General features: G+C 33.3%; 1 protein-coding gene across 1 annotated transcript in view; it reads left to right on the forward strand.

Annotated features, from left to right (window-relative positions):
• Positions 1 to 614: 614 nt before the first annotated feature.
• Positions 615 to 13049, forward strand: part of LOC149776464 (uncharacterized) — a 100586-nt gene continuing 88151 nt past the window's right edge. Inside the window, exon 1 of the mRNA XM_089940886.1 lies at positions 615 to 693. The gene's annotated coding sequence lies outside the window, so the exon portion shown is untranslated. The remainder of the gene's footprint in view (positions 694 to 13049) is intronic.

Consider the following 13049-nt stretch of genomic DNA (forward strand, 5'->3'; position numbering starts at 1 on the left):
TACAGTACAAACAACACAATATTATGCACACCAATAGGCAATCCCTTGCTGATCCAGTGCACTTGAAACGATTGTTATTCGCCATGATTTGTATTTTATATAAGTATCCCATCCCATTCAAGAGTGCTCTTAAAACTCACTTATTTTGCCTGCAAGAACAAAGTTAAAGACCTAATAATGTTCCCTAGCTTAACTATTTTCTGCATGTTTTTTATGTTTTCTAATTTCATATTTTTTGTAATAATATCATTATTTGTTTTTTTATGTTATAGGTGTTGTCTAATGTTGTAAAGCGCTTAGATCATCTTACGATTAGGTGCTATACAAAGTCCTCATTGTTATTATTATTATTATTGTGTGAGTGTATATATATATATATATATATATATATATATATATATATATATATATATATATATATATATATATAATGTCAACTAGGTTGTATAAATCTTATTACGCAATTCGATGTCCTAAATTCGCTTTAAACGAACATTTACGGTCCCTGGTCAAAATTCGGAAACATGCTTTACATTCCATAGTTCATTGATTAGACTGGATCACATTAGCCTTAACTCTCGAGGTTGTGGAAATAAATGTTTAGTGATCCAGTCCACAGTTTTTGTAATGGGTCTCGTTCTGGAAAACACAGTTTGACAGGGAAGTCAGCATGCTACAAAAGGACACACCTAGGTAACCTCTGAAAATTTAGTGGGTATAATTTGTTAGATTTTCATTTGTATATTGTTTTGAAGAATTGTACCAATTTTCAATGTTTTCTTTTTCGTGTTTCTAGCGCTTTAAACCAACGCTCAATGTTGCAGTGCAATGCAGGGGGGGGGGGAGGCATCATTCAGGAGTGATCACTCAACATGGCCTTAGGGCATTCTGATAACTAGGAGACAGTGTTCTCCCCAAAGAATTTTCGCAAGTATTATGGTTAGCACGCGTTAGTGTCAAAAATGATTCCATAAATATATGCTTTAATCATAAGTGTGTGAAAAACAACCTCGATGAAATACAAATGAAAGTACATAATATTGACAGAGTCGTATATATTTGTAAGTTATATTATGTTTTCATGCAAGAACTAATTAGTCTTTTAATTTCAATTACTGTTTTGTTTTCTTCACTTCCTCATATCTCTTTACCGCCACATTTAAGTTAAATTCCCTATAGCCAAGCCTTGTGCTGTTGATAATAAGATACTCAAGTACCCCTGTGACAGTCTGTACCTTGACACACTCTTGATCTAGTTCATGATTGAAAAAGACCAGTGTTTCCCTTTACTCTCATTTGTGCTTCAGAGACCCCCAAATTATTATTTTGATCCCCAGTTATGATACCAAAGTTTGTTTTTTAGTCAGTCTGACCCCAATTTTGGCACCAAGGAGAGTTTTGACTCTAAGTCTTGCACCCCTAGGGGATACACTGGATATAAGACCCTTTCACAATCTTCAAATATGGCACAAAAAGTTTATTAATTAATGTAAAAAAAGATACGAAACTACTTTTAAAAAAACTCATTAGAGCTTATATTTTGTTTTAAATTATTCAGACTACTAATATTTCTTTCTTATCATATTGGTATGAATTCTTCAGGAAACAGGACAGTCATTATGGAGCAACTAATATAGCACATATTCCATTCTATTAAGAATAATATCTGTTATGGTTTATTCTGTCATTGTTAGAGAGCTAAATGGTTCAAAGATTTTGTATTTATTACCTTAGCACATATTGTTGAAAAATGTCAGTATAAAAGAATGAATAATCACATACTTTTCTTAATATGTTTTTAAAAACAGTAAAATCTAAATATGAAAATTGTTTCTCATCTTACTTGGCTATCTTGGAGTGATTGATAGATTAGAGAAATTCCTATTGAGGCTTTATTTTTTATTATTAATATTTTATTCAGATTATATTATGTAATACAATATATATAGAGAGAGACAGAGAGAGGTCGATTTCATAAACGCTTAATTACGCATATTTGGACACCACTTTTTGATCTGGGATGCAGAAAATCACTGAGGCGGGAGTTCTCCGCATGCATGTAATAGGTGTGCGGCAAAAATCAAAGACTTGCCCATCTTGCTTCAGTCACCTGCTTTATGGGAAAATGTGTTGATCAATTAATTAGCTGTACTGATATTTACAATGACAGAATTCAGTGACTGAAAGACCCCCTGATGTACATGTTGCCATTTTATAAGAGTGCATAAAAAAGAACATGGTGCAATAGCTGGGCGCAAGTTCAAAGGCTTTGACTGGCTGCGGGTGGGAAAATGTACTGATATTTACAGAGATTGATATCGGAGGCAGAAAGACCCAGATATGTACACGTGGTCATTTATAAAAGTACATCAAATAAACAACTTGAGCTTTCATTGTTGTATTCATTTCCGATGTAGCGGAATAAGCAGTGCATGTGACCTCAGAATCAAGACATGTTGAGACTTAGACAAAATGCCATTAGCAAGTGGGTGACAAGTCGCCTAAAAATGTAAACTTCGCCTTCTTCTATTAGGAAAGAGAAAACGACTTCTCCCTGTGATTATTTAAGAGGTACAGTGACTGACCATACCATATTTTTTTTTAAATGACCCTTGCTGTAGCGAAATGTATTCATCAAGGCATCAGTAGATAGACCTAGTTTTTATATCAGTTACATTGACAAACTCTTGCCCGTTCACAAGCATTATGTTTTGATAGCTGATTGACCATTAACCCTTTTCTAAGTAAGGTAGCAACTATTAATTTCTTGCATGTTATCCTTTGATGATAAAGCATATAAACATGTGTTTTAAGATCAGAATCGGTGATCTGGATATATATTAACTGCCTCTTATATACTATTTCGTCATAAAATAAGTTTGAAACTGTAAGTGAACTAGTTGGTCTAACGGGAAATAATGGTGGACTTCGCTAAGTCTGGGATGTGCCAGTTTATTGGATTGTCTGTTTTCTTAAATCATCGGGCAGATATATTCAGAAAAAATAAACAAATCATTGAAACCAAAGTCTGAGTATTATTTTATTAAAGATTTAACTTTAAAATGCAAATTATGTAGGTCAGAAACATATGGGACAGTGCTTGTTGTGGAATTTGTGAGATGCTCTTTAAGGTCTGACTTGACATGTATTTGCAACAAAATACAGGAAAAAACAGCAAATATGATACTATTTATTTGCCTAAAATTACTACAAATACGTATACAAATAAATAAACCAAAATTTTTTGATCCTGTCAATGGACTGTTTGTAATGAAGCTATATTATACGAGTGATTACATTACGAAAACCTCCATCTAAAAATAGACGCACTCACGTTTGTGTTGATTTTATAGGAAAGAAAGGACTGCAACTTTTGATGGTGGGACTCCTATTTATACCAAAATGGGAGTCCTGGACTCCTAGTTTTAAAATCCTAGCGAGATCTCTGTATATGTATGTGTGTGTGTGTATATATATATAGAGAGAGAGAGAGAGAGAGAGCATATATATTGAGACAAAATAAATTATTTTTTTCCTGTCCCATAATGTAGATTATATGTCCCAAAACCTTCAGGCACAGAACCAGTTGTGTTGAATTTGCCTACCCCTGCATATTACATTAAAGTAGGTATCTATAATGCTTAATAATACACTGAAAGACACTGACATGGTACTGTTCTTATTTATTTATTTTTGTTCTTCACAAGTAATTTATGTGCAAATGAAATTTACATATCCTTATGGAACTGTGATGTATCATACACATCAGCATGTATTGCTTTTGTTGAGTAAAATCATTGACATTGTATCTGTGAATTCTGTTTGGTTGCCCTCCACGGTTTCAGCATGTTATTACAATGAAGATTAGACCCAAGAAAATCACAAACAGGAGAGAGAGATAGAGAGAGAAATAATAATTGATTGCCTCAAGTTACCAGCAATTTACGCATGACTGTATGGTATAAAATGTTCTAGAGTATTATATATATCCAGGTTTATAAAATAAAAATATTTTGCAAATTAAAATCATTGTTAAATACATTCACTCAGTGTAGTTGATCACATTTTTGCTAGCATAGATTATAAAAGTAGTATTGAAGACAATTAGTGCTCTGTATACTATTGTACAACGCCTGTCTGCATTAATTAAGATAAGTTCTAATGATCGGTTACCTGGTGTACCCGATTAAAGTGAAATTGTATTAAATGTGAGTTATAATGTTTTGTTATAAGTTCATACATACCAACCCCATGAGAGATGTAAGTGTAATGATTGCTAATATGAGTGGCAAAAAAATGCAATCTGAGCATACAAAGAGTAATCTGTATACAGTGTATTAGATGCCATAATTACAGAAAACCATATGAAATATGTACATTTATTTTTGTTACTTACCTGTATCTGGAGTTTGTTAAAATTCTTGTCACAAATCAGTTTAATCCTTGTGGATTAGTATGAGGATGCAGACACTAAAGAAATTGATACAATTATTTATACACAGTATTCACTTTAATTAGTCTACATGTTTAACTGTCACTAAAAGGAGGACATAAAGTCAAGTCCACAAATTCTGGATGCTGTATTACATCATTGTTGAATTCTTCCTTCAAAATGTATAAAGAGCTGTTGATTTGTCCTTTTTCTGAAGCAACAGGTGCTTCAGTTTAACATCCCTCTCCCCGAACAAGTCTTTTTGATAAAAATCGTTTCACTTAATATTTGGTGCCATGATTTTAATATAGATTGGTCTGCTACTTTAGTGTGCATCAAGTTATAATGTATATGTAACACATAGTTTCAAATTCAAGGAACCTGTCTGCTTTCTTTGAAATGTGTCACACACATTGAAAATGTAAGATAAGTAGATTGAGGTCTACGAGGAATGAAATGCGCAGCAGCCAATATTCACACAAAATGACCCTCAAACTGTAAATAACTAAAGAAATGTTTCTTGAGAATTAGGCATGGCTTCTGAAAAGCAAATATAAATCAGATGAGAATTTTGATTGTATCAAACACAATGTACTACAAAATACAAAATATAATACAAATACAACTTGTTTCGACTTGCACAAAAATGGAAGCAATATACTTAATAGTAAACACCTGAGGGTAAATAACATTTATGGACATTTCAATCTGCGGCATGTATTATGTAATTTATTATTTTAAATGCTCAAAATCCAAACGTGTATACTAGTAATGTGTAGTGAATGCTGTAATTGTAACAAGATTGTAACCGAATGGGTATGGATGAAGTGAAAATGGATGAATACAAATGTGAATGAAATGTTTATGATAATAAATTATGAGCGTCTCTACAAACTCTCACAATAAATATTAATGCAACATTGAAATGGCATAAAAATAGAAATGTGATAGTAAAATAAAAAGAAACAAACACAAGTACAGACAGGTTCCTTTGCACAGGTTTATGATGATTATAATGATAAAATTTGCCTCTGCACTGGAGAAAGATTAGGTTGGTTGTTTTCATGTACTGACAAGCTTTAAAACCATGTTTTAGGTCTTAAAGTTCACTGTCTCGAGATCAAAGTCTGTAAGAAGCCAACTTATCCTTGCCAACTTCAGTCAGGGTTTGTCTGCAACAACACAGCACCAGGAGAAGAGTCAGCTTATCTCTTTGATTGATTGCTAAGTTTTCATGTTTGAAGATGAAAGAATAGTAATTAAAGCATTCTTCTTGCTGTTTCATAGACGTTAATCAAAGCAGTCACTTTCTTCTTCATTCCATTTGCACTGAAGAATCTGTAATCATGGCATAGCTATCAATAAGTTCTTGTTTTAAAAGAAAAATTCTGGTCATTATGGAGTTTATATCTTTGATATACCATTGGTGCTTTTATGTACTTTAGTTCAGAAAAAATTAATAACCATTTGTTTGTTGCTGGGGGACTGACTTGGTTTGGATTTTGCATTTCTATTTATAGATGACTGTAAGTCATGTGATCTATCCATGCTGAAGTTGAAGGCTTTCACTTGAATGAAGCCACTAAAACTAAACATTTTATGAGGTGCATGGAAACACTTTAATGTTAACTTTATAAGTGCACTCTGAACCAAAGTTGTTAATTGTGAGTTGATTAATTTGGTGACTGACATTGATGATATTGGAATGGGACTGGAGTATTGGAATGGTATTACACTATACTGTAGTTTGTTTCACACAGCATTGCAATTTTAATCACGTCTGTAGTTCTGTAAATTTTCAGGTCAGCATCATTAAATGTAGCTAAAAGTACCCAATTCATTTTAAATAATGCATTTGAAATGAATTAGGTTCTTTTAGGCTACATTTAATGATGTTGACCTGATAATTTACTGAGATAGGATAAAATTCGCAATGCTTTGTAGAATGAACTAGTGTTGTGTTGATTTGTGATGCTACCTGTTATGAATGCAGCTCCTATAAAAACAGAAACATTAATTTCATTTTTGTACTCTAAGGTATTGTTTGCAAAATAACTCTCTTCACTCTGTGCATTGATGAGATCAGTTGATCGAAATTTGTATTGGTAAAAGTTTATCTTGGACTGACATTTTCTGTCCTTGATAGTACGAGGTATCGTTAGCAATGCACTGTTATTCTAATAAGACTTAACTAGGACATGTTATGCATTGCCTTACATGCCATGACATTAGCACAAATGATGAATCTAGACCTTCCATGAATATATGCAAAAGTTCACCAAATGATATGATATTGATTGATTTAACGAGCTTTGTATTCATCTTACAGTGAACATGTTTTAAATTAAGGATTTGTCTGGTTCATGTAACCATATGCATTGTCCATATTCCAGTATTCACAGTTCGTGATTCAAAATTCACATCCTTTAAATGAAATTTCTTTTGAATCCTCCACCCTCTTTCCAGTAATGCCACTATGTTGCTCTATTTCCAATTATGTTGCTTTGATGCTGAATTTGTTGCCAACTAGGATGGTATGCTGCCACTCATGTTGGCCTTTTCCTACTCCGTAGCCATACTGCCAGCTACAAATAAACCAAACTGGTTAGTGTACTATTGAAAATAAACATCATTACTAAAAATAATACAAATATATGCCTGATCAATCACACCCAGTCATTCCCAAAATATAAAAGAAATACAGGGTTATAATTTTTGCAAACAAAGCCATTTAAATACACACTACATTAAACTTCCTATTTCAAGATAAATGTTAAACAGTAAACAGACTATTCTTCACATCCCAAACTTGGAATAATTTACAGAATATCTAAATATCATAAAATAAAAGCTGAAATAGTACATCAAGATGAGACTTTCAAAGTATGAATTATAAAAAGAACCTAACAATACTATATTGTAAACTAGTAGTCACCCCTATTGTTGTAGTTAGCATCATGCAAAGAATTCACTTCCTGATAAGATCTTGGAATCACTGTGTCCACATAGCATTTGTGTCCTATAAATACTAAAGAACAAGTGCAAGACCCAGTGGTAGAGTTCCAGGTCATGTCATGTAATATAGATTTGCTTTAAATGATCTACAGTGAGATGCATCACTCAGTTACTTTAAGTCAAGGTTAAAAAAATTTAAACTGCTCTTGATATCACTGTACATGTCAACAAAATCCATTACATGTAATCATACTAATGCATCACCAAGTTATTTTCTTGCCCTATTCTGTGACAATAATGAACAGATAAATGCATTGCATACTATAGTCTATGTGCATTTCTTGATGGGAATAGTGGCATGAAAATTTAACAATGTTTGAATTTAAAGTACATTTTTGTATGCAGTTATCCAAAGTTTTCACTTGTACCTTGATTTATAAAATTTTGTTTGTCAGAAGCTAACAGTTGGCATGACATTTTGTAATTTTTTAAAATTATTTTTAATAAAATTGAAATTAGAGTGCATTATTGGACCTGCAAGTTTTGAATGATTTAATTTTTAAGCCTAAAGTTGATACCCTTATTAATGATTTTACCATCTAAGCTTCAGTATTATGATTGATTTGTTGTTGTTCTTGTTGTAGGGTTTAACACCATTTTTCAGCACAAGATATGCTATACATGGCAGCCAGTATAAATGATGGAGGAAGAACCCGGGAAAACCCGGGAAAGTACCACCGACCCATGAGAAATAGTATGATTGAAATGGTTTCCCAAAACTTACATCTCATAAACAAAGATGTGTCCTAAAACACAGTGCACAAAAAAATTACTTTAGAATTAATTTATAGCGTCCAGCATATATAGTAACTACTGTAACTCATAAATTACATCAAATTTTGATTCATGCTATTTACATGTCACACATATTCTAACAAAAAGAATCATCAGCTATTACAATAATAGGAACTATTGCTACTACTACAATCGCTAAAGAAACAAAAATACCAGATTGTTATAGTGGAAAGAGTTATTAATCCCATCCCCATCCTGCTCATTGCTAAGTAGAACTAAACCAAATGATAGCAGGAAGAGTTGTTATCTAATCCAACGATTTAAATCCAGGTTTAGGAAATCTTGAATTCAATCCTGATCATTCAGTAACTTTTATTTCTTATGTTCTTTTTCTCTTCCTTCATAGCAGAAAACATTTTAAATCAGAATCCACAACAATTTTGCAGCTCACTTGTTTCTCCACATGTTGCACTGGGACATTTAGTCTTCTATGCACTTGCTCATAGACGAAGTTCCATGGTAAGGGTATATATCACCACCATGATTCAGCAGGCATCTTGTGTGCTTCTTAAATACAGAGGGAGCTGGTTAACGTTGGTTAGTTAGTTCTCTTTGTCATGTCGGGGACATATGGCTGCAGCTATCTTTTGCCACCTAGGTTGATCTTGAGCAACGGCTTGTGTCTCACCCCAGGAAAGCCCCAGCTCAGTAATCATTGTCCTTCGGCCTGTTATATCTTTGGCCATCTGCACATGGGCTTTCCAGCTGGTGTTCACCTGAGGGCTACCTTATGTATCCATTCTTGTGGAATCCTTGTTGTTTCATTACATTAGAATAGTCAGTGCACGATGACCACTCGTGGAAAGACTGAGTTGTGAGAGTGGTTTATTTGCAAGTATTGCTGATACCAGAAATTTAAATGCATTCCCAGTTTAATTGAAAAAATATAGCCTAAGAAGTTTACATCATGATCCATTGAAAAAGATCACGGACACATCTAGAAATTTTAAGTTGATACTATTCAAAGAAATCAGAACAAACTTGTGCACTAACTTGACAAGAGGCACAACCGCCTGCTTCCCTTGAACAATAAATTGATCCTACTGTTGCAAAGGAATCATACTCCTCCAAGATATTGACAGTTAAATTCCAAATGACAATCTCTGCTATTAAAATAAAGAGAACAGAAAACACAGAATTTATGCTGAAATGCAACCATGTGCTTAGCCCGTAAGCAGTAATGGTGATAACACGCCATCTTGACAGCAGCATGTGTTCATGAGGTTGAATATGTACACGTTGAACCAGGTAGAGTCTACTTTTTGTGTATGGTAAGGGACTGAACATAAAATTATTAATAGATGTTTTTTTTTCTGATAATTGGATTTTGTTTCTGGCAGGAATATTTTTTATTCTTTCATCACAAGATAATTTATCTCTCATTGAGGAAGTATAGAATAAGCTTATTTTCCACACAGATCAGAGAAAGACAGTTGTTTTCAGTCGTTTAGAAAGTGAGACTCGATTTGAGCTTATGTTCTAGATTAAAGCAATAGCCATCGGCAAAGAGTATTGACAAAAATTAGCATCACATGAATTTGTCAATTTTGGCTTGGGACAGTGACATTTATATTATACAGAGCCATCTGACTTGTAGCATCGTATTTTAACCAGCACTTTAACAGAGGAAGTGTGCTAATTGCTGAAATGAAAAATTGTGATTAAGAGACTAATCCTTCTCTGTGATAGTTAATTTCCAGTCTGAGTTCACATTTCATTGAAGGAATTCTTTGTGCCATTAATTATAATTAGCTTGCTTGCAGTTTCTTGTTTTGGCATAAATTTTATATGATGTTAAGGCTGCAGATCTTAGTATGCAAAATCTCTCATTTTTAATTCAGTAAATCTGGTTTATTTAGTTTACTTCTGTATAGCTCTACTTTGGATTATTGTTGATATTAGGATTTGATTTGTTCATGTTTGGACCGCTATGCTGGATGTCGTGGGTTCGATCCCTGGCTGAGTAATACCAAAGACTTACAAAAATGGTACTAACAGCTGCCTCGCTTGGCGCTCAGCATTAGAGGTTAGTGTTAGGACTGGTTAGCTTGGTGTCAGGATAATGTGACTGGGTGGGACATCATGCTACATGTCTGTGGCATGATGCCCCAGTCCTAGACATCACTATAAACTGCCACATTGCAAACATCATAGTGATATGACTGAAAAATTGTTAAAGCTACGTTAAAAATCCAAATCACAACAACAACTGTTCATGTTGTGCAAAACATATGTGAAGTGCCATAGAAATCTAACCATCTCTGCATTGACATCTGAAATTGTCAGTAATTTTGGGGTGAAGGCTGTACCTCCAGTCCAAACCTGCCTTGAAGTTATGTGCTGTTATAAGTAGCAACCCCATACCAAATCAGTTGTACATCCAATCATGTATACTTCTGTGTCACTTTATATTATTTTTATCCTTGTGAAAATAAATGCAGTCAGTCTTTTGGAAAGTCTGCATACAGCTCTCTTTCTCTTTCACAGAAATATGAGGATTCAGTAAATGGTATTTTCAGTGGATGTTTTAGCTAATAATGAAATTGAGTTTCTCATACTAGTATTCTATTTTCATGATGTTGAGACAACATACATCCAATCCTTTCACGCTTCTCTTATTTTCAGAGCTTAATTTTAAATCTTTACCCAGTCATGGTTGACTTAAAAATAATGACATTCTCTTTTAAAATTAAATTGTTGTCCAAGTTATTGTGCTATCCCCACAGAGCCAGTTTTTGTTTTTAATAAAAGATCTCCATATAAGTATGTTAATTTATATGTAGTTAATAACATCTTCACCAATAATTGGACCGAAATGTGTCAGCTTCTGATAGATATGGTGGCTGTAAATAGAACAATGTTTTATTATCTTGATCCACTATCCAGTTACCAAACTTTATAGATATCTTTCATATGGGGTAAGAAAACCCCAATCAATTTCATTCTTTAAAGGTCAAGGTCACCATGACTGAAAGAAGAGACAATGCACACAATGAATAGTTCTTCACTATGTACAGTTGGTAAACATTTTCAATGGATTTCACATGGGGATAAGAAAAAAAACTCAGTTTTGGAGGTCGTGGTGTCGGAACAAAAGACGAATTATTATTTCCACAATGTAGCTTGAGTCTTTCATTATTAAACTTGGTGCATGGGTTGCACTTGAGGTTAAAAAAAAAAGAACCATATTGATTTTGAGGTCAAAAGGTCAAATGCCAATGTCTCTGAGTGATGGAGCAAAATAGTTTCCATACAATAAAATTAGTTATTCATCATATATATGGACCAAATGATGTGGGTGACTCGCAGATCTGCATAGAGCACTCTACCATTTACAGAACTCTTACTGCATCGTTGATTTGTAATTTTTATGGGAATGAATGCCCCCAGGCTCTCTTTCAGGCATGCTGACTTCAGTGTGTACCTGTAAAGCTGCCAGTTTTTCATGACAGAAATGAAGGAAAGCACTGAGTACATCTAGTGTACACAGGTTCTGCTATGACTTCACACTGTTAAATACTGCATATATCATGTATGAAAACCTCACCAATTAAGCAAAAAGTATGTCAGCTTCCTAAGGTTCTGATTCCCATTGTTGAGAAAGTGACAGAGTTACAGAGACTGATGAAATTGAACCGACCTTTTAAAGTCATCCGGAAACAAGTATAAATCTTCATAATAATTAATGATATATGTAACAACATTATTAAAGGCCAGATTAATAAGGAACTTTATTTGCTATCTTGTTTATAGTTTTGAATTGGCTCAATTGTATAAAGCAAGTCTTTATGAAGTACATTGTCTCCATTTATATTCAGTCATTGTTTATCAGTAAGTTGCTGTTCTAAATAGTCCTACATCAAAAGCAAAAAGATGCAGTTTTAAATGCTATACATTTAAGTTATTGATTTGGTGTTCTGCTAAGAATAAGATTTTTGTTTAAAACGGGGATTCCACTAATAGACATGCTGTCATACTATATAGGCTTAAATTACTCATTGGGATACCCAAGCCTAAATTTATGAGAGACTACAGGATCACAAAGATTTAAAATAGGGAGATGGTAATTGTCGTACACAGATTGCACATTGAATAGCAAAATATTCACATAAAATGTGTATCTTAGAATTAAAAGGATGCCATTTTGCATCCTAAATTACTGTTATTTTTCTTTGGAAATCAGGAAATTATGGGAGGTGTTGACTTGTAAAGTTCTGAAATAAAATCCCATGTTTCATACGTATTCAACCCCAAATCCTTTTCCACCTTATATTTTTTTCCTTCAAATAGCAAAAGATAAAAATGTGTCATTAATACTTTTGAAAGAAAAAATTACCATAATGCATGGATATTTAATTTACATGCACACATTCAAAATTATGCAAATATTAATGAACGATTACAGTGAATATAGGTGATTTGTAATAATATTCCCCATTTTACCAGGATTTATATTCTTTTTTTTTCTTTCTTTCTCCATGTGTCCTTTAAATTCTGTTTATTAACTTTGATTTAATTTCCTGAGGGGCAGAATTTGTGTGTTTATTTAAGCATTTGATTACCTTCTATAAAGAATGTTACAACCAGTCAGCAGCTTTTATTGTACCCATTGATTTTGCCTTTTCGAGGATGGAATAATATTGCCTAAATGTTTGAGATTTCCTGTTTGATTTTCAGCTTTAAGTTGATGTACTAAAAGTACATGAATGTTATTAAGTTAGCTGTCAAACCCTGTCAAAAGCTATTTCAAAACAGTCTTGCTGATAGGCTCTGATTCATTGCTATCCCATGCTAATTATTGTAAGGT

The sequence above is a fragment of the Sinohyriopsis cumingii genome, chromosome 18, assembly GCF_028554795.1.
Source record: "Sinohyriopsis cumingii isolate HCF-2022 chromosome 18, ASM2855479v2, whole genome shotgun sequence".
Lineage (NCBI taxonomy): Eukaryota > Metazoa > Mollusca > Bivalvia > Unionida > Unionidae > Sinohyriopsis > Sinohyriopsis cumingii.